Source organism: Helianthus annuus, chromosome 8 (assembly GCF_002127325.2).
Source record: "Helianthus annuus cultivar XRQ/B chromosome 8, HanXRQr2.0-SUNRISE, whole genome shotgun sequence".
NCBI classification, from domain to species: Eukaryota; Viridiplantae; Streptophyta; class Magnoliopsida; order Asterales; family Asteraceae; genus Helianthus; species Helianthus annuus.
In genome coordinates this window covers 85,997,369-86,021,378 of record NC_035440.2, presented here as the reverse complement: position 1 = coordinate 86,021,378, position 24,010 = coordinate 85,997,369, and the positions used below count along the sequence as shown (strand labels likewise).

Below are 24,010 nucleotides of genomic sequence, written 5' to 3'. Positions count from 1 at the left end.
ATCACTTATCAAACATCCATTAGTGATGTAGTGCCTACGGGCTATACTCATTGTCATATAAGACAAAAGACAGTTGTAGTCTATGACTCCTTGTCAGAAAGGTAAGGGACTATGTCCAAACCTGCATGCCTTGATTCTCTGAAATCCTGGCTTATAATATAAAAATATCCCTGTGACTAGGCTTCTGTGCCACTAACAATATTATTTGTAATTAGGATAAGTATATTAAAATCCTAAATAAATGTGAGTAACAAATTAACCAGATATGGTCTATGTTTACCATGGTTGATGAATTACCCAATGAGGGTAATTCCATAATAAACTCCCGAATAAGACTTATGTTATTATCTTTTGTAGCAGATCAAGATTTCAATGGCTGACTCAGGCGAAAATAACAGTCATCCAATCGAGAATGAGAATGATAACGCCCAAGTTAATATAACGGGTGCTGAATTAAAAGCGTTAGTAGACAACGTTGTTAAAGAGGCCTTAGAATGGCAGTATGAAGAATACAGCGAGTCTCGAAGTAGGACCCAATCTGCACCACACTCTAAACCAAGAACCCATTCTGAATCTCATAGCAAACCACCCTCTAAACCTAAGAAAGATGATGATCGGGATTCATCAAATGAGAATAGTGTCCGTCCCAAGAAAATAGTGTTCGATGATGCACCTCGCGCCAAGGGTTGCACATATAAGTATTTTGTTTCCTGCAAGCCCCGAGATTTTACTGGGGAAAAAGGCGTTGTGGATTGCATGACCTGGTTGGACGAAATGGACACTGTTGTGGACATAAGTGGTTGTGCTGAGAGGGATGTGGTGAAGTTTGTATCCCAGTCATTTAAGGGTGAAGCCCTAGCATGGTGGAGATCATTGGTTCAAGCCTCAGGAAAGGTTGCTTTGTACAGCATGTCATGGGAGCAATTTGTTGCTCTCATCAAAGAAAACTACTGCCCTCAACACGAGGTCGAGAAGATAGAATCTGATTTCCTATCACTGGTCATGAAGAACTTGGATTGCCAGGCATATCTTACAAGTTTCAACACCCTGTCCAGGTTGGTTTCGTACCTTGTGACCCCGGAACCCAAAAGGATCGCGCGTTTCATTGGGGGTCTGGCCCCAGAAATCAAAGCGAGCGTGAAGGCCTCACGGCCCGCTACATTTAGATCCGTAGCAGATATATCTCTATCTCTCACACTGGACGCAGTGAGACAGAGATCATTGAGAAATGCTGACACTGAGAAAAGAAAACGTGAAGATGATAATTCACGTAGGTCAAGCAAGAAGCATAAGGGGAACCGTGACCACAAGAAGGGGTCTGAGACCAAGAAGAATGACCAACAGTCGGGCGATAAGCCCAAGTGCAATGTTTGCAAGAAGCACCATTTCGGGAGGTGCAGGTATGAACAGAAATCCCAGCTGAAAGCATGTGGGATTTGCAAGTCCTCTGAGCATAGGACTCTTAAGTGCAAGAAATTAAAGGATGCAACTTGTTATAGTTGCAATGAAAAAGGGCGCATCAAGACTAACTGCCCAAAGATAGTGAAGAAGGCTGAAGAAGGGAAAAAGCCCAATGCCAGGGTCTTTCAGATGAATGTTCAAGAGGCTATCCAGAACGACAACGTCATAACTGGTACGTTTCTCATTAATGATGTATTCGCAAGAGTATTATTTGATTCTGGAGCAGATAACTCCTTTGTGGATAGTAAGTTTTGTGAGTTGTTAAAATTGCCTGTGAAAGCCTTGAATGTGAATTATGAGGTAGAGTTAGCGGATGGGACTATGGAAACAGTCTCAACTGTGTTAGATGGATGTGTCATATCCATTAGGAACCACTCTTTTCCTTTATCCCTGTTACCCTTTAAACTAGCTGGTTTCGACATAGTGTTGGGTATGGATCGGTTATCGCATAACCAAGCTCAGATTGTGTGCAACAAGAAACAAGTGGTAGTCAAGACTCCGTCTGGAGAACCACTTACCATTCAGGGAGATACTCGGCATGGATTGCCTGCGCAAGTGTCTATGCTAAAGGCATCCAGATGTTTGAAGAAGGGATGTGTCATTTATATGGCACAGGTGACCATTGGTGAGGAGAAACCCAAGATTGGAGACATTCCAGTCATCTCTGACTACCCTGAAGTTTTCCCGGAAGAACTGCCTGGTTTGCCACCAGATAGGCAAGTGGAATTCAGTATCGACATCATTCCAGGAGCAGCGCCTATTACAAGAGCACCTTATAGATTGGCACCGACATAAATGAAAGAATTGAGGATGCAGCTGGATGATCTGCTAGCCAAAGGTTTTGTTAGACCTAGTTCGTCTCCTTGGGGAGCACCAATCTTGTTTGTCAAAAAGAAAGATGGTTCGATACGTCTATGCATCGATTACCGTGAGCTTAACAAGGTTACTATCAAGAATAGGTATCCTTTGCCCAGGATCGACGATCTGTTCGATCAGTTGCAAGGAGCAAGCTACTTTTCCAAGATTGATCTAAGGTCAGGCTACCATCAATTGAAGGTCAAGGACGAAGATGTGCACAAGACTGCATTTAGGACTCGTTATGGTCATTTCGAGTTCCTAGTGATGCCTTTTGGGCTCACTAATGCACCTGCCGCATTCATGGATCTCATGAATCGCGTTTGTAAGCCTTACTTGGATAAATTTGTCATTGTCTTCATCGATGACATCCTCATATACTCAAAAAGTCAAGCTGACCACGAGAAGCATCTTCGATGTATTCTTAAACTGCTTCATCAAGAAAAGCTTTATGCCAAATTCTCTAAATGTGAATTTTGGTACGAGAAGTCCAATTCCTTGGACATGTAGTCAGTGAGCATGGTATCCAAGTGGATCCTGCCAAGGTTGAAGCCGTCATGAATTGGCAGGAGCCGAATACGCCTACGGAGATTCGCAGTTTCCTAGGTCTAGCAGGATACTACAGGCGCTTCATCGAAAATTTCTCAAGGATTGCTGCACCCCTAACTTCTTTAACTAGAAAGAATATAAAGTTTAACTGGGGCCCTAAGCAACAAGAAGCTTTTGATATCCTTAAGCAGAAGCTGAGCAATGCTCCTGTGTTGACATTGCCGGACGGAATGGAAGAATTTGTAGTATACTGTGATGCATCACACACCGGGATGGGATGTGTGCTTATACAGAAAGGCAAGGCCATTGCCTATGCTTCACGTCAATTGAAAGTGCATGAAAAGAATTACACCACCCATGACTTGGAGTTGGGTGCCGTTGTATTTGCACTAAAGCTATGGAGGCACTATTTGTATGGCATTAAATTCGTGATCTATTCTGATCACAAGAGCCTCCAGCACCTGTTCAATCAGAAAAATTTGAATATGAGGCAGCGACGTTGGATGGAGACTCTGAACGATTATGACTGTGAAATAAGATACCATCCAGGCAAGGCCAACGTAGTCGCAGATGCCTTGAGTAGAAAAGAAAGAGCAAAACCGATAAGGATCAATGCCAAAAGCATTGAAATCAAGAACAGTCTGAATGAAAGATTGTTAGCTGCACAGAAGGAAGCTGTGTCAGAAGCTAACTATCCTAACGAAAAGCTAGGAGTAACTGAAGAACAGTTATCCTATGGCAAAGACGGAATTCTGAGATTAAATGGAAGGATATGGGTTCCTGTTTATAGGGGACTACGAGACGTCATCCTTCAGGAAGCCCACAGTTCCCGATATTCCGTTCATCCTGGAGCGGACAAGATGTACCAGGATTTGAAGGCAAACTTTTGGTGGATAGGCTTGAAAAAGTCTATAGCCACCTATGTAGCAAAGTGTTTGACTTGTGCGCAAGTCAAAGCCGAGCATCAAAAGCCGTCAGGCTTGCTGCAACAGCCTGAACTTCCCGAGTGGAAGTGGGAAATGGTGACGATGGATTTCATCACCAAGTTGCCAAGGACAAGGAAGGGAAATTATACGATATGGGTAATAGTTGATAGACTGACTAAGTCAGCACATTTCCTACCCATTAAAGAGACTTATAGCTCTGACATGTTGGCACAATTGTACGTCGACAAGATTGTATCTCTGCACGGAGTACCCGTGGCTATTATTTCGGATAGGGATACCAGATACACGTCTCACTTTTAGAAAAGTTTCCAACAGTCTTTGGATACGCGCTTAAACTTTAGTATGGCTTACCACCCTCAGACGGACGGACAGAGTGAGCATACAATCCAGACGTTGGAAGACGTGCTTCGTGCATGTGTAATCGATTTAGGTGGTAGTTGGGATAACCACCTACCATTAGTCGAGTTCTCATATAACAACAGCTACCATACGAGCATCAAGGTTGCGCCTTTCGAAGCCTTGTATGGTAGAAAGTGTAGAACGCCCGTTTGTTGGGCAGAAGTTGGAAATGTCCAGATGACAGGACCTGATATAATTTTTGAAACGACGGAAAAGATTGTCCAGATTCGCGACCGATTGAAAGTTGCCCGAGATAGGCAGAAAAGTTACGCAGATCTGAAGCGTAAACCTTTCAACTTTGAAGTAGGTGACAAGGTATTGCTTAAAGTATCACCCTGGAAGGGGGTGATGCGATTCGGTAAGAAAGGCAAGTTAAGCCCGAGATACATTGGACCCTTCGAGATAATCGAACGTGTCGGATCGGTTGCCTACAAGTTAAACTTACCGGAAGAGCTCAGTGGTATCCACAATGTGTTGCACATCTGCAACCTAAAGAAGTGTTTCGCTGATGAATCACTGGTTATACCACATACAGATGTACACATCGATGAGAGCTTAAAGTTTGTTGAAAAACCGTTGTCGATCGAGGATCAACAGGTTAAGAAGCTTCGAAGGAAGTATATACCGATTGTAAAGGTAAAATGGGATGCCCGTAGAGGTCCCGAGTATACATGGGAGGTAGAGTCCACGATGAAAGAAAAGTACCCTTAATTGTTTCAATAAATCTCGAGGTCGAGATTTCTTTTAAGGGGGTGAGGATGTAACACCTCGAAAATTTGTGTCCAATAATGTATTGACACGTGTCATAAGTTCACACGTGGTAATAAATACTACAGAAGGACTAAGGTTGACAAACATAGAAAGTATGTGAATTTAAGGATTCAAAATGTCAACAAGGGATAAATATACTTTACAGTAACCCTAAATAATGCTCGTACCTTCGAACGAATGAATCATGGATCATACGGAACGAAATGTGGAAGAAAGTGAGAGATTACAAACTACTGGGGTTAAATGTGTCAACATGTTTAAGTCATACCTCTGAGTGACCCTTTAACAAACCCGAGGCTTTGTAACGATAAAATATGCTCACTAGAATGCACGATATAAATTCCATCACGTTCCGTTATAAAATGAGAAAGTTATGATCAAATTCGTATGCGAGGGGTGAAAAGCGTCAAACATTGAAAATTATGACTTTTCGGGCAATAACAAACTAACCAAGGATTTATAGGATGGGTAAAAGTCGCGAGGCCCTTATACGTAAATAAGAGAGGCCCAAAATGCAAAGTTACCCCTTTGAAACGCCAAGAGCCGACGGTAATAATTGAAAAAGATTTGAAAATCTTACAGCAGGCCTCAGGCGGGCCGCATAAAGGTTGCAAAGGGCTTTACGTGGGCCGCGCTGACAGTGAAAGATATAGGCTCTGACAAAAGGATTCATACGGGCCGCGTAAAGGTTAAGAGGACCCTTACGCGGGCCGCGTCAATGGCACAGATGTAGAAAACGTGGACAGAAGCACTGTTTGCTGTTTTAACCGACTTAGGGGCCATTATGAGCAGCATGGGCGCCCCCTAAACGACCCCTAGCACTCAGGGACACATGTTGATGATCAGGGAACCCTTGTAGACCTTGTTGTCATGACCTAATTCATCCAAGATTGCTATAAAAGGCCACTCATGTTGTAACAAATAATCATACCTCATTTCTTCACTCCTGGAGCTTTCTAGAGCACAAGAGTCCTCTCTAAGCATCTCTGGTTGTTCACTAGACTTCAATAAGTGTGCCTAACCCATCTTAGTTAAGTTTTTGCTTAGTTATAGCTTAAAAGTCAATCCGTCGTAATTAACGATTGACTTAACGGTTAATCACAAATGGTCCAGTGATTAGTCGAATCAAAGGTAGTTACATGTTGGTAATTATGTGGGCATTAAACCCTTAAAAGGGCTCCCTCTGATTCCCACTTTAACTAGTCCAAATGTCGGGTCAAAGTTGCTTAGAAAAAGTCAACAGAATGCTAATTTTCGATTTAATGCATAATTAACAATGTAGATGGCATGTAACCTGTTTTATCACTCATATAACATGATAATAAGTATTATAACTGGTCTAGGCTTGTTTGATCCGACCATTTACTGTTTTGACCCGGTTCGGAACCGAAAGTCGCAAAACTTTGACTTTTGCTTTGACTTCAGTTCTGACCCGATTTGGTATGATTTAGATATGCCTTAGGACTCTCTTAGGACCAGGTTACATGATGGTATAACCCTCTGTGGCTGGTTCGTTGCTTGTCCGAGTCATTTGCACATTTCCGTTATATGCTTAAAAGTTGACCATAATGCCCTTTTGCCTTTAAAACGAGAATTTTGGATATGTGAAAGGACAGTAACCTTAGTTACTGATTTCTAAACATATCCCTAAAATTTCATGTCAATCCGAGGTTTAGAATAGGAGTTATGCTAAATAGCGCAATTAAGAAAACTTTAATAATTAAACGGCGCAATTAGCATAAAGCCTATCTAAACCCAAATTTCGAAACCAAACCTTTTACACCCTGATGTAATATAATATTTTGGGATTTTAATAGATTTTTAATTATTTTTAACCTTCGCATAACCTTCGGTTATGGCATTGATTCGGTAAATACCGAATGTACCCTTTTCGAACATAAAACGAGTTCTACATGGTATTTTGACCCGAATCCAGTTGCTACTGATTTTAAATAATAAATAAAGTATTTTTAACTTTATAACCTGTTCAGAAAACTCAGATTTCCTGTTAAACCTGGAAATCTCTTTTAAATGACCAAAATACCCCTACGGGGCGTATATTGGGATTAAACTCATTATGGGCATAATGGAAGGTATCCTACTGATACCTCAACCTCTTTAGAGCATATTGACTTAGGAAACCTGTGTAGGACTCTTACGGTTACCCGTTAAGCCATTTACGCGTTCGGTCCGGTTTATGTAACTAGTTTACATAAATTAGCCGAAACGGGTCCAACCTTGATGTTTTTACCTCAAAATTCAGAATGTGTTTAGTTTACCCATAATATACAAGTCTCCGAACTTGTTGGGGCCAAACCACATTCCATTCTCGGTTTTCGCCTTTCATGCGATTAAACCGTATTTATCCTTTGAAACTAACCGGTCTAAGCTTAGGCTAAATTAAAGACCCGTTAGGATTCTAATAGGTTATTATAAACCTTCGTTCCAGAATAGGAGAACAGTAAAAGATACTTGCATTTGCTTGTTGTGGTTATTACTTGCTCAGGTAAATACTTTTAACTTATTTCCCCTTATACGGGCTTGGGATATGGTATATAAAATACCGCTTGGTCGGGCAGTTGACCCTAACTCATTAGTAGTTGGGTATTATCAATGTGACCTGTTTAGAAATTTGTTTTGTTGGTTTTACGCCTTTGGGAGTTTAATGACCATGTCCCGGATATCCTTGGCATCATTTTACGAAATGGCCACGACCTTGACACGCGGGTGTAGGCGTACACCCGACAGTGTGTCCATACTTATAAAGGTTTAACCGTTGGTTTTCCCGCCGCGGTTTTATACTATGTGGTGTGTCAATTAACCTTAAACCCGGCACGAACCGGGCAACTGAACGCATAACGAACATGTAATTCTTTTACAAGATTAGATTTGATTAATTATCCCAAGTTATAAAAGTTTGTGCCTTGTGCATTTAAATCAATTTTATTAAACCTTTTACAAAAGTGTCGGTTGAATGTATTTACCAGTGTAAACTGGCGTATTTTCCCCAAAAAGATTAAATGCAGGTTCTACACGAAATAGGCTGGCCATTCCTTAGCATCGTTAGAGTCTCGCAAGCTTGGGATGCCATTATCTGTTGAACATTATTTCCTATTTTTGATCCCCTGTGGATTATTTCGACTACTTGTGATACTTGGATATTACATATGATGGTTGAAATATATCTATCTTTATGCTTCCGCTGTGCATTTAAATATTGTGTGGTTTGACTATATTGTTGCCAACGACGTCACGGTAATCCCCCACCGGGCCCACCGGTGAAACGTGTGGAAATCGGGTTGTGACACGAGGTTAAAAGACTTAGTCAACAGAAGTTAAAAAGGTTAGTCAACAGATGTTAAGATTATAAGGAAACAGACGTTAAAAGGGCAAATAGATGTTAGCAAGCTGTTGAGATAGCATAAAATATTTAGAGTAAGTAACGAAATAATATATCGTTACTTACAGTCATTACAACTTCAGGGCTAATATTTGCTGAAATGAAAGAGTTCTCGTACACTTTTTCTTTAAAACATGAGACAACGAACGACAAATGTCCAATAGCTTTCACCAATACAGCATCTTTCGTTTTCAAACAACAATCTCTAACAAACTTTGTCCATCCATCTGTAAATATACAATGATCATCTCTCTTCTTTACTCGTACTAACCATGATTTGTCACCATCAACTAACTTTACGAGTCGCCCATACGGGACCTCCTTGCCCCACAACAGAGTCTGAAAATCAAGTGGTATATTCTGCAACAGTATTTAACAAACATCTTACATCAAGAATTAACGTAGATTCCTAATAGTAGCAAGAAAGTTAAAAAACATACCAAAAATATAATATCATCTTCATTAAGGAATTGTAAAAAGGATGGTGTTTGATTAGATAGTTTCATATCTGCAAATAAACAATTTAAATTTACAAGTTATTATAAAAATCAAGTGTTATATTCACACACTTAAGGTATTATAAAAACAAAGCACAAAACGAAAATCATCATCTCTCACAACAATTAAGCAAATGAGCGTTTTAGAAAATTATATAGTTGATTTATCAATCGTAATGTAGAAGACAACATCACGAAGATGCATGCACAAATTGTGACAGAGAATGCTATCAGTAACTTCATTTAAGTTAATGCAGTATTTAATCAATAAAAATACACCTGATTACAGAAACTATTATTTGCTTCAAGAGAGAATATGAAACGCCGTCAGTGACAAACACATACTCATAACATCAAATAATAATTAATCTAACATATATAATACAAACAATAAATTCAAAAAAAAACAATACTTGATTTTATAGCATGTAATATATAATATGGAATAGAACCTTACCGATTTTGATAAGAAAGTTATTTGAGAAAACTTTCGAATATCTTTTCTGGAGCTTATATTCAATAATGGAGTTGAAAAGTATATTAAATGGAGTTAATACAGATGTTACATTTACACTGGTTGGTTGACATTAAATTTTGTAAAATTTATACTTTACCCCCTTTTACATTGAAATATCGCAATTTTTAGACAACAATAACTACTGTTTGAATATAAATTTATATTGGTAAATACGAAAAACTTATCTATTAATTTAATATATTTATATTTATATAATTAAAAATAGTTTTTAAATCCCGATATTAAAGATTATTATAAGTTAAATAAATAAACAATTAGAAGTTAATAGATAAATATCTTATTTTCAACAATCCCAATACAATCTCACATCTTCTTCTCCGGGGAAAAAACTCTACAATTTCTTCCTCCTCAGACTTGACGACTTTGAATTTTGAAGTTTTAGATCAGGTATTTTTTTTGTTCTCTTGTGTATTTTATAGGTATGCTTTAACATGTTCCTTTCAATTTCCTCATTTCAAATTATATAAACATCAAAATCATAATCTACTGATGTTAAAATAGATAAACTTATATGAACTTATTTTCTTGATTTTATAATAAGATTTATATCAACCTATTTAGTTACATTTTGATTCATTCCATTTAAGTACACAGTGTTAGATTCATATTGTTGGTTGTAGGACCATATTGAAATACACAACATATAAGTTTGGTCATAGACAGTGTTGGATATTTTTTTATACCTTAAATAGAATGCTTTTCAGATACAATTGATTTTATATTATAGTATTTAACTGTTATTGTATTTTTTTACTTTCAGATGGAGTTTATGATAATTATCAACGTCTCTCAATTGGCAGACCTAAATGAGGGATTGGTAAGCTATATTCTTAGAACAAATTAGCTCAAATCACAATTGTATGCTAAAAATTGTATTTATATAATTAAAGATATATTAAATATTGTGTATTTTATATACATAGATACGTCCAAAGATAATGGCTAACCAATTACCAAAAAAGTGTGAAGTGATAAAGTTGGTTGATTATACGGGGTTTAAGTATAAGATTGCAGTACAGAGCATCGGTCATAAAAGTAAGAGGATAAACGGGCCAGAATGGACCCGGTTCGTTGAAACTTATAGAAATAACAACATAGACAAGCTGTGTTTAAAAAAATTGAAGCAAGCAAAATTTGAGATAAATGTTTTGGACAATGAGGGATTGGAGATTAGAAAAGATGGATCGAACAGAGATTATGTTCATGGATGCTTGATACAGGCTGAAGAAGAAACATACTGCAAGCAGGTTAAAAATTCCTACTTATTTTTATATATTGCCAGCGTATCTTTTGAACTGTTACCAAAACTTCTAATTTATATTTTGTATCCTATATAAAATCTAATATGACATTTCTAAAATTTATGAAAATTATAGCATTTACCACACGATTTGCTGAAGCTGTTGTCGCAAAGGAGATTAAAAACTGATAACTTGGTTGCCAAAGTACATGGACCAAAGCAGAGTAGTAAAGTTGATGTCCATTATGTTTTCTCTCCTGAAAACAAAAAGGGATTAGCTGCTGGTTTTATGGGACCAGGATGGACAACTTTTTGCTTCGAAAATGATATTGAGGAAAGCTGCCAACTGCTGTTTCAATGGATGGGAAGTACTCCTAAAGACGACTTTAACTTTACTGTGAAGGTTTTTAACAAAGATGGGATTGCACTTCACGGAGAGACAAAACATCACTGCAGCCGTACCAATCACCAACACCGCAAAAGGCGTCCACATTATAAAAAACAGTTTGAATACCATGTTTTACAGACACACAGCTTGGTATTTACATATCCACTTTTAATATAGTTGATTTTACTTATAATCTTGGATCTATCTGTTATTACTTAAAGTATATGCTATTTTGAATGAATAACTAAAGGAAAAATTTTCCTTTACATGCAATACTGAGGAACTTTGTTCGAGAACACCAGCTAAATGATTACCGTAAAGCTGTGTTGTCATTTGTTCATGTGAAGTTTTTGGTACAGCTGGTTGTTAGGAGAGATCCTAGAACACCTGACGACAACAACCATCTAGTGATGCATACAGACTGGCAGCGTATCATGGATGAAACGGGAATATCTGTGGGGAAAAAGCTGAGGTTTGAGATAGTCGAAGAAAAAAGTGTAAGAGGAGATAAAATACACTTTGAAGTTTGTTGACATGATCTTTGAACACCTTTTCAGCCTTGTATAATTTATGTTTTAGTTTACATGTTTGATGGACAAATTTCTTGTTTGGAAACTAACTTAGGAATGAAGTTATGTAGTCTTAGTATATACTTTCAAAACTGTGGTTTTACCTTTTTATATTTTTTAAGTAAAAATTACTATAGTTTGCATCTAAACATTACTATTTTCAATTACATTACCCGGTCAATCAACAAAAAGAAATATAACACTCAAAATTAATAAAATAGTATACAAATTGGAATTACAAATAACAGTATTTTAAAAACTGCTCCTACCAAAGGGACAAACTCAACATCTGTTTCACTAAACTTTACAAACCAAAACATCTGTTGAAGACAATCACTGTTAAAAGAAAAGTCTGTTACTTAAACGAAACAACCTCAGCACATGAGGCAAACAAACTCTGATGATGAACCGAAAGGTCTGTTAACACAAAGACTGCTGAAGCAAAAGTCTGCTAAAGAGAAGCTCTGCTGATGAAGCAAAATGTATAATGAACCTAAGTTCTGTTGTGCACCAACAGATATTAGACAATTCAACAAAAGATCTATAATATAAGATCTTTAACAGATGATGATCAACAGCTCATAAGGTCTGTTGAAGCACGCTATAATAGTGCTTAGTCTTTAACAGATCTTTAACAGTACTTAAGGGTTAACAGATGTTAGCACGTTATAGCACGCTATAACCTCTGCTGATAAAGCAAAATGTATGATGAACCTAAGTTCTGCTATGCACCAACAGATATTACACAATTGAACAAAAGATTTATAATATAAGATGTTTAACGGATGATGATCAACAGCTCATATAGTCTGTTGAATCACCCTATAACAGTGCTTAACCTTTAACAGATCTTTAACACTGCTTAGGGGTTAACAGATGTTAGCATACTATAACAGTGCTTAGCCTCTAACAGATGTTAACGTATCTCAGACCCCAACAGTTTTCAGACTAAACAATTGATCAAATTTTCATTCATCAATCTTACAATAATATACAACCCTACTACTTATCCAGTCCATCAATATCACCAAACATGTATAATAAAGGTTAACCTTACTTGATATTCAACCAATAGACATTACATAACATATTCATCATTGTAGCTATTACAAACAAAACTTTTAACCACGGTTTGTTAAAACAACAGTTAACAGACATAAATAAAAACCACAAGGATTCTTCAAAAATAAGTGGTTCCTACTTATCTCTCATAACAATTGTTTTTTCATAAGCATCTAATAGTTAACCTTAGTCAGCTTCTTCCGGGTTCTTCTCACATTAGTGGATAGCTCACCAACGTTGGCAACATCAGCATCTTGAGCCATCCGCTTTCCATTCGGACTTGATCCAGAATCCTTTTCAACTTCAACGACTGAAGAGTCGGCCGTAACAGAGACAACATCCTTCCAACAGATCACAAAACAACTATTGATCTCATTTAATAAAATAATGAACTCTTTTTAAACGTACTAAACATACTTTAAAAATAAATACTCACCCTTGAAGTTCGTTCATCAGACACCTGAGAAGAGTCTGAAAGGTTAACGTCTTTAACGTCAGCTACCTCTTGAGTAACCTAAAGGATCATAATATATGATATCATATAAAAAAGTACACAATCTAGTGTTTAAAACTCAAAAGAAAAATAAATAGATTGAAAGAGTAATTTTATATGCTACCTAATCAGTATTTTCATCACCATTACCATCTCCACCAACCAACTCAGCAATTATTACTGGATCCTCGGTTGTTTTTTGCACAGTATAAGCACGATAGTCATTTTTAAGATTGAACTCTGAAACATCAATCTTAAAAGCAACCTTCTTATCAACCAATCGAAATATCTCATGAGGGAATCCAGTATCATTGGCCTTAACCTGCCTCTCTCTTATGTCACTCGCTGCTAATCCAAGAAACTTCTGAACATTTCTATCAAACATAACAAAAGAAACACTACCACTCTCATCCTGCACCCGCACTTGCACCTTGAACCTAAAATATAGACAACTAACTAAGTAAACTGCAAAACTATATTCAAATATGAGTCTTAGAATGTTACTTATATAAATATAACTCTAAATAATCATCATTGCTTACTTTGTGGTGATCGATGTACATTCAGTATGACATCTGATACAAACCAGAGAAGTCGCAGGCAATCGAAGAATATCATCTGAAACATTCTCAACATTCTGCAAGTATTCACTTTTACCCATCACCTTCTTGAAACACTTACGACAGGCAGCATAAAACCAACCATACTCTTCTTGCACAATCTTAATTGTCGCAACCACAACACAAGACACTTCCTGTAAAAACCCAACACACTTCATATAAAAACACGCAGGTGACAAACCAAAAAAATAACCAAACTATATACAAAGAAGTGAAATCTCTTCTATCTCGCTAATCTCGTCAACTGTTTCTTAACACCTTCAGTTACAAATTCTTTATGTAATGGAAAAATACTCTGAGACGATAGTATCGTCTGAGAAGTAGAACTACTCCCTTGTCCGAACTTCAATATATGCCTTTTGAATACCACAAATGATTAGAATTAGTATACAAATGACATGAAACCAAGTATTTGACTTTACCATCTATATATAATAGAAATTATGTTAACAATTACCTCCTCCTTAGCTCATCAACTTCATCAATTTCTTGATTCAGAAAAATTCGTGTTGCAAACTTGTCACTTTGAACAGTATATTCACCTACACGGAAAAGTATATAGATATTTAATGTATACCTGTCTTTATATTGCCAGAAATAAACAGTATAGTTATGATTTGCAGAAAGTAACAAAAATACCTTTCCATTCCTTACACTTTCCATGCTGTATAACGGCCATCACATGCTCATGAGGTGGGACTTTAGAAATGAAGTCCTTAATCTGCAGAGCATAATCATTTCACATAGTACACCGCAAAACCTTACCACTACATGAAAAGAATATTCATATCAAAACAACATTGAATGAATAAAAACAGAAAATAAATCAGGAAAACTATAACATTTAGTAAAGTAGCAAATGGTTTCAATTTCAATACTATATTCACTAAGAATAAACTGTAGACCTCATTTATTACCATGATTCAGCATTACATACAAACAATATAAACCTCATTTATTACCATTACATGATCCCACATTAAATACAAACATTCTTCATCTTATTTATTAACATCATTAAATACATTTTATGATCACTACATGACTGAACATATAAACAACAACTTACTCCAAATCTCCAATATCGAAATTCAACTTCTTAGTCTCCTTTGGAGGTCGATCAAAGATTTCAAGATCTCCACAAGAAATCACAGATCTAGCAACATCTACATGATCACATTATACAAGAATATAAGTAAAAGTCTCTAATATTATACGAGCAAGACATGATTACAAAAATATACATTACCAACACTCAAAGCGTTTAACGCCTCTCCTTGAAGAATATCTTCATAAGCTCTGAAATTGAAACCATACTCAACATCTTGCCAATCTCTCACACGAGTAACAGTTGTGAATCTATAAAAGTTGATTTTATAAGGCTGCAATACTACTTTATATAAATCTTTATTCTCACCAACACCAAACTTCGAAAGAATCACAACAGCATCTTCTTGCAGCTGCCCATCAAAAACAGGTATCAGATGACTCTTAATACCTCCTTGAATCTTAGCACCCTGAAGGACATTTAAAGAAATTATGTTTTTAGCATACAACACTACATTTTCTAAAATAAAACGGAAAAGCAGAGATATAAATTACCTTCTCATCAATGAAGATGATCTCCATTTTGTAACCCTGATTCCATTTTCGTATAATTCTCGCCTTCATGTTCCACATATCCTTAGCAGGATTCAAATCGTTAACAAAACTAATATTATTACTGTCAACTGATATTGACATGCTTCTAATTCAGAATTCGGGTTGTGATTAAATTTCAAATTTCAAAATCAGAGAAGAAATATGAAGAGGGAAATGAGAAGAAAAGCCTTATATAAGAAGCATGATTGACAGGAGTTTGAATCTGAGTGACATGCATTAATTGCTAATTATTTATTCTCATGCATATTTAAATTTGAATTTCCCAGTAATTAGCGTTAAACATCCGTTGATCTAAAAGTATTACGGAAGATAACAACATCTGCTGCTGCTAAGTATACATTTTCCAAAGGAACCAGCTGCTACTTTCTCGTAGATGGGCAGTGGTTGCACTTTAGAATTAGAATGTGGGCCAGACCTTTAAAATTTGAAAATACACAAGGCAGTGGTTTGATGTGGGCCAACTTTGAATTTTAAAGTCATTTAATATTAGGCTTTATGATGTAATAATGAGATAGGAAAAGCCTTGTTGGACACCCTCTCATGCTGACACATCAGTTTTTCTTATGTCACTTGGATTTCTCCTTTTATAGAAAGTATAGATGTGATGAATAGGTACGTTAAAGACCTTTACTCGTCATTTTATGTTTAAAACTGTTTATTTTATGAGTTATTTACAAGTTTTGTCCTTTATCTATACATCTTTTTTCAGGCGCTGTCCTTTGACGCGAAAGTTGACAAGTTTTGTACTTAATGTTTCAAAATCTTGCACGGTATGTCCTTTTAGCCTAACCCAGTTAAAATTTTTGGTTAAACCAAGTCATGTGCCTTTGCACATAAGGGTATTCTTGTCATTTCACCTTCCTGAGGACTATTTGGTAAATAAATTATATCATGGGGTTATTTGCGTAAAAATAAAAAAATAAAGTATATAAATAAATAAAACATCTTTCTTTTTCTAAACTTCCTTTCTCTCTATCTCCTCTCTCTCTACCTCTTGGTTCTCTCTCTCTCTCTACCTATCTGTTATCATTTCTAAAGATGGTATGAATACCATCAAGTTGAAATCGACATGGAAAAACCTAAGGTGACTGTGGGAAATGATCCGGATTTGACGGGTTCCAGGTCGACATGGAAAAATGTGGATTTATGTTGTTTCCAGGTTGTTGGGTCTAGGGTTTAGCGGTGGGGGTGGTTATGGTGGATGACGGTGGATAGGGTGGTGAGTTTAACGGTGATGGTTGTTGATTTGTGGTTGTTTGCAAGGTTGGGGTTAGGGTTCCGGTGGAGGTGGTGATGGTGGTGGTAGTCTAGTAGAGAGAGGGTGGTTGTGGTCAATGTTTTAAAAACCGGTAGTTACGGTCGGTTATACCGGTATTACCGTTTCCAGATGTAAATCTGGTACGAAACACCCCGGTAAATAAGTGAATCGGCATAAGGTTTGTACCGGCGGTAAAATCCGGTATACCGGTTTGAAACGTAATACCGGTACTGACCCAGGGTTATTTTAGTTTGAGTTGTTACTTATTTTTATTATATATGTTACTTATCTTACGTAATTTTTATATATTGTGATTGTTAGTAACTAAAGTTCTTATTTAATATTGTATGAAACGAAAATAGTTATCCTCTAGTTGATGAGAATGACGATAATAGTGAATTTCATATTTTATGCGAACATGAACATGATGTATTCAACACTCAAATGGCTTAAACATATCGTACGCCTCATTTAAAAGAGCTTGTTGGAAAATTGAATGATTTTCGATTATCTTTTGAATATTTATTTATTATGGATTTACTTTTGATCATCTTTTAATATGTAATTATGCATTTTTAGATTAACTTTTGAGTTGATGTTGTAATTTATGAAATTATAGAGTTAGGTAGTTAACCTGGTTGAACCACTCGGTACAACCTGGTTCAACCGGTTGAACCATTTTTTAACCTAATCCAGTTTGATTTAAAAACTGGTTTTTAAAACATTGGTTGTGGTGGTGATTTGGGTGCGGTGATGATGGTGGGTAAAGTCAGAGATAGAGAGTTGAGAGAGAGTGGTAAAGAGAGAGAGAGATTTGTATATATATTTTGTTTATTTTTTTAAGTAGTATTAAAAAATGAGTAATAAGACCAAATTACCCTTTTGTAATATAATTTATCAAAAAAAAATTAATTGAGTTAGGCTTAAAGGATATAACGTTTAAGATTTTGAAACACTAAATACAACCATTGTCAACTTTTACGCCAAATGACAGTGTCGGAAAAATGATGTATAGATAAAGGATAAAACTTGTAATTTACTTTTTTTATTAGGCTGTTCAAACTTAAAAGACATTTACTCGTCATTTTATGTTCAAGGCTATTAACTACTAGATGAATTGGTATGTTAAAGACATTTACTCGTCATTTTATGTTTAAAACTATTTTTTAGTAGCTATTAACTACTATAATAACAATAATAATAATTAATATTAAGTGGTGTGATATAATTATATAAAGACCCTACTGTTTAATGCGTTGTGAAGAATAGGGTTTGTAAATTATCATTATTTTTTTCTACTTGTATTTTGTTTAAGAATCGGGTTTGTAATTTATTATTATTTTTTCCACTTGAATTTTGTTTTTTTTTATTAAATTTGTTATTTTGTTTTTATAATTAGATTTGAACATTATTGTTCTTCTCTTGTAACTTTTAAGAACATTGTTTGTATATTTCTATAGCTTTTAAGATTTTTTTATAAAATTGTGAATATGTCCTTATGATATGCTATTTTCATCTAAATTTCAGTATAATTTTTTAAACCAAGTTGTGAGGTAGGATAAATTTGTAAAATAGTAACCAAGCTTTATGATTATTTTAATGAGGTTATTAACAATTTTTTTTTTCTAATTAGATCACTCAAGTTTACTTTCATTTTCCAATCATCTATATTTTATCTGAATTACAATGGTAATGGTATCAACACTATCAGAATCGTTACCGATATTCGTTCTACATGTTTTCAAGTTTGATGAAAAACACCTGACGATGTCCTTTATAGCATATCACTACTTTATTTTTTGATTTTATCTTTCCTTTGCGATACCAAGTGTCGATATCGTATAGATATCGTAATAAACCGAACTGATACTGACAAAATCCACACCTCTTGATAAAATTTACTAATTTTCTATAGGAATATTAGAATTTAATAATCACAGCTCTCAATAGTCACAACTTAAAAAATAACCCCTGACAGTCTCAACTATTAACATTGCTTCTAATAGACCCTGACTAACAGAACTGAGAACACTAACACCATTAAACTTCGGTTGCCGAAAAAACGTTTTTGGCCAAAAAAACTCTTTTTTTGTCGAAAAACTCTTTTTTTTTTGTCGGAAAACTCATTTTTGGTCGGAAAACTCAACCTCTTTGTAACCTTATTACGAACATTTTAGGAATCTTTTTCTAGTAAAGGTCATAATTATTAAGGCGGTTGGAAAACTTAACTTTTTGGCCAGAAAACTCAACATTTTCGTCGCAAATCTCTTTGTAACTTTACATCAGACCTTAGACCTTTATGAAGCTTTTTTCGGAGACCGAAGACTAACGACGTTAAGGTTCTGTTAGTCAGAGTTCATTAAAGACTAATATGTTAATAGTTAAGACTATTAGTGGTTATTTTTAAATTATTAAAACCCAATATTGCTTTTCTAAACTGTTGTATTTGTGGACTTGTGATGAATGTTATGAGTGGAAGAAGACACTTAAAAGTACAAAGAGTACCGGCCCCAAGATTAAGAGTTGTTGGTGGAAGGATTTGTCACATAATTCTCTTTCAGTCATGCACGTTGTGGTTGGTTGGGGACGGCGACCTCCATTTTCATATGCTTATCCTATTTTGACTTATCGTTTCAACAAATAAAAAATATTGACGTATTTATTTAAATTTAAATGCTTATTATTCTTTTTCAAATCCATTTTTATTTTTATTCCGTAATTCGGTTCATAGCATTATAGCCTAGTGACATCTTAAGAGTGAAGACTTAGGGACCCTTAGGTTCTGGGTTCGATTCCCCCAATGAGGGTTTTCTCAGATTTATTGGTTTTCTTCCTGAATTGGTGTATATGCATTGTTGCCTAGTGGAGATCTATATGATTGTATGCAGGGCCGGCCCAAAGGGTGTGCAGGGTGGGCCACCGAACAGGGCCCAAAACCTTTTAGGGCCCAAAAAAATCTCGTTTTTTTATATACATATATAGAAACCCAATTAATTTCAATGTTTTAATGTAGCTGACTTGGTTGGACGCCCGTTTGGTTTTACCTGAAACTCAAGATCGAAACCTGTCCTAGTCAACTTTTAATTTTTGAAACAGCATCGATATTTTTTGTTTGCATTGCTTTTGGGCCCATCTGCCTAGTTTTCCTTTTACCTTTCATTTGGCCCACCAAAGCTAAGGACTCTGATAAAATCTTTTAAATTGTAGGTCTAGTAAATATTATAATTAATAGTTATTTTGTTTAATGTTATATGGTAGAATTTTTTAAGTTTCTCTTTAAGTCTTTTAACATTTTGACATTTTATTTATTAAGTAGATTTTTTTAAGTTTCTCTTAATTTTCTTTAACAATTTATTTATTTTAAGCTCATTAAACATTAAAATTTATTTTAAATTAAGCTCATTCTCTTTTATTTAATATACTCATTAGTAAAGTTTGAAACTATATAAAACTAGTCCAATAGTTTAATTAAAGTTTAAACCTAACTAAAGCTTAAACCCTTTCAAAATTCGCTCAATAGGGGCCCGTATTTTTCCACTCGCACAGGGCCTAAATTTTTTTGAGGATTTTCGGAGACGGCCCTGATTGTATGGTTCGGTTGGTGACACGATAATACTTCAGTGGTCCGTTGGTGATCCAAATTTATTGTTAAAAAAAAAACTCAAGTCTGAGAATCACATATATATTTTTAAACGGCGATATTATAATAACCTTACTTTTAAATTACACCAAATTAATTCTAATATACTTATATACCACATACCAGAATTTGAACCCTTTTCTACTTCTCAAAAGCTGGAACGGCAAGAATCATATATCTGGTTTAGTTAGGCTTGCAATCTTATTTATATATATATATATATAGCGACATGGTGAGGTTCCTGTAAAAAAAGACATTTTTTGTGAGAAGTGTGAGAATACATAGAAATTGACATGTAGACATCATGTTGTTTTTGACTTATGCATGATATTTTAGATTGTTTAGGCAAGAAAAACACCAAACATAACAATTTAAAACACAATGCAATGTATTATGGGCATGAAAATTAAAAAACAACAAAAACACATTGCTTGACACTTAAAACACACTACTTAATGTTCTTGGCATAGTGTTTTAATTTTTAAGCCTAGAATTCATTACATTGTGTCTTAAATTGTTATGTTGGTGTTTTTCTTGCCAAAACAACTCAAAACATTATGCCTAAGTCCAAAACATAATGCCTACATGTAAATTTTTATGGCTTCTCACACTTCTCACGAAAAGTATCATTTTTACAGAATCCTAAGACTATAACGATATATATTTAACTGATTAAATATGTATTTACATATTAAAAGCTACTATAACAAAATTTACTATATATTATAAGAGTTAACTGCCATTTTCGTCCCTGTGGTTTGGTCACTTTGGCCATTTCAGTCCATTTTTCAAAAACGCGCCATTTTCGTCCCCCACGTTCTGGAAAGGTGTCATTTCAGTCCAAAAATCATAACCCAGTTAAGTCAGTTAGTAAATAAGGACTGATTGTGTAAATTTGTAACATAAAGGACCATTTAAGTAAATATTAAACACCACCACCACTAGCCCTGCCACCACCACCACTCCGCTGCCACCACCACCACCGCCACCACCACCACAGCCCTGCCACCACCACCACTCCGCTGCCACCACCGCCACCGCCACCACAGCCCTGCCACCACCACCACAGCCCTGCCACCACAGCCCTGCCACCACCGCCACAGCCCTGCCACCACCGCCACCACAGCCCTGCCACCACCACCACTCTGCTGCCACCACCACTCTCACAGATGTCAACAGTGTCATCTCCCCCAAATCGGTCAACAGAAGGTCAAACAGGAAAGTCAATGGCTCAAATTAACGACCAAAATCAGGTTATATTCCAATTAACCTGGTGCAAACATTGTACAAGTATAAACGAATGAACCGGAACAAGAAAAACGAACCGTTAACGGCTGGAACGACGTGTTGACTGATTCCGGCCACTGTGAAGATTCCGGCGAAGTTGCAGGTTCGGTTCCGGCTAAAATCGATGTGTTTGAGCATTGTGAGGGGTGTAAAATGTTTGTGGGGATCTAAGGAACTTCAGATGTCCGTTCAATTCGACCCAGATCGACAGAAACAGAGAGTGTGTGGTGGTGGTGATGGCAGTGGTGGTGGTGGCAGCGGAGTGGTGGTGATGGCAGGGCTGTGGTAGCTGTTATGAATCTGAAGTGTTTCCGGAACCTGCAACTTCATGTATCCGTCATCGAAACTTGCAACTTCACTTCTCCGTCATCTTACCATCATCTCCGTTCACCTCCATCTTCCGTTTTGAAACCTCCATCTTCACCATTTCAATTCTTTCAGTCATGGTAGCAGGTCGGGTTATGTATGGAATGGTGGTTCGAAGAACTGTTGATGATGATCAACGTGATGATTGACGATGATGATGAACTCTTGATCGCACAAGCCAAAGATAATCGCACAAGATCCCGTAGTCGCGGTGGTGGCGGTGGCGGCAGTGGCTGTGGTGGCGGTGTGGCTGTGGTGGCGGTGGTGGCAGTGGCTGTGGTGGCGGTGGTGGCTGTGGTGGCGGTGGTGGCGGGGTGGCTGTGGTGGCGGTGTGGCTGTGGTGGCGGTGTGGCGGCGGTGGTGGTGGTGGTGGCAGCGGAGTGGTGGTGGTGGCAGGGCTAGTGGTGGTGGTGTTACAAATTTACACAATCAGTCCTTTATGTTACAAATTTACACAATCAGTCCTTATTTACTAACTGACTTAACTGGGTTATGATTTTTGGACTGAAATGGCACCTTTCCAGAACGTGGGGTATGAAAATGGCGCATTTTTGAAAAATGGACTGAAATGGCCAAAGTGACCAAACCACAGGGACGAAAATGGCAGTTAACTCATATTATTATTATAATTATAATCTATAGCATATATGTGATTAAAACATAAGTATATTTACAAAAGCTAAGTTCAAGCTTGAGAATTTTATTACGAGTTGAATTTGATCTTTAGACGTAGAGGACGTAGAGTTCGAAGCATTTGAACTCAAACTTGATTACTCTCATCGGAATGGACCAGGCCTGAAGTTTCTGAGCTCTCGGTTCTGACCCAGCTCCTTGCGCGACTCCAGCCTTCTCACGATCCTGACAAATGAACTTGGACTGAAGCTTCCAGCGGCATCTTCTCTGTTTCTTCTATAAAAGCAATCCCTTTCAATGCTTCGAACCAATCTGTTTTGCAAGAGCCTATTTTCCACTAGAATAACAAGGTGCCTAAGAAAGTAAATGTATTTGCTTGGAGGGCTACTCAAAACCGAATCGCCGCTCTAGCTGAGCTCACAAAAAGAAATATTAATGTTGGTCCCATCTCTTGCAAACTTTTCCCGGATTCTAACCTCTTGCATTTGGGTGTCCAAATTTGGCACAACATCTCTTCTTGGTGCAACATTGTGCCTATGATTGCCTTCACGGTAAACGACCTCCTTTCAATTCACGAAGCTTACAGTTTGGGACGACGAAAAAGGGAGATTCTTCAAGGCATTATCCTTATGGCATGCTAGTGTATTTGGAAGACAAGAAACGGATGGTTTTTTCGGGGAACAAAAAGGAGTATAAATCTAGTTATGGGGGATATAAAAGCGTTAAGTTTCTTTTGGAAATGACCTAGCATGGAGGGATTGGGTTCGTTGTCCTTTGTAATTTGTTTTTCACTTTGTTTTTTCTAGCTTCTTGCTAGCTTTGTTATTGAAGTTCGTGGTAAAAAATAAACATTAATCTCATAACACACGTAGTCTCTGGGTGAAAAACAAAAATCAAAATTAAATGTTGTTTACCAAAAGAAAAAAAACCTTAGAAAATTTATTTCTACATACAATAATACTAATAATTGATACAATAATACTAATAATTGATGGGATGATAAGAAACATGTGTTAATTAAGGCATTTAATATTGTTATTTATTTGTATAATAATATATTGCTATTTATTTTTATAATAATATGTTGCAATAATTGTCACGAGATTGACGGACAAACAGATATATTGTTGCGTATACAAAATACACATAAATAACATTATGAGCACATGTGCTAAATTTAATAAAAATTTATTGCTAAATTAAATAAAAATTTATTGTAATTTTAGACATTAAAAGAATATAGTTGAAATCTATATAAATTTTTTTTTTAACGGCAAACAAACTTTATATATGAATATAAAGAGCCAGCAAGCAGCTGAGAAACAAACAATCCAGACCGAACACAAGAAAAAAAAACGAAAACAAACAAAACTGC

At 36.3% G+C, this 24,010-nt stretch overlaps 2 long non-coding RNA genes across 2 annotated transcripts; both read right to left on the bottom strand.

Moving 5' to 3' along the window:
• Positions 1-14,056: 14,056 nt before the first annotated feature.
• On the bottom strand, positions 14,057-14,491 carry LOC110870294. The gene is made up of 3 exons (XR_004865323.1): positions 14,429-14,491; positions 14,247-14,331; positions 14,057-14,145 (listed from the first exon to the last, which is right to left on the bottom strand). It is a non-coding gene; the product is annotated as an uncharacterized LOC110870294 (long non-coding RNA).
• A 547-nt stretch (positions 14,492-15,038) lies between these two features.
• On the bottom strand, positions 15,039-15,495 carry LOC118481296. Its single transcript, XR_004865322.1, has 3 exons — positions 15,392-15,495; positions 15,207-15,306; positions 15,039-15,088 (listed from the first exon to the last, which is right to left on the bottom strand). It is a non-coding gene; the product is annotated as an uncharacterized LOC118481296 (long non-coding RNA).
• Positions 15,496-24,010: the final 8,515 nt, after the last annotated feature.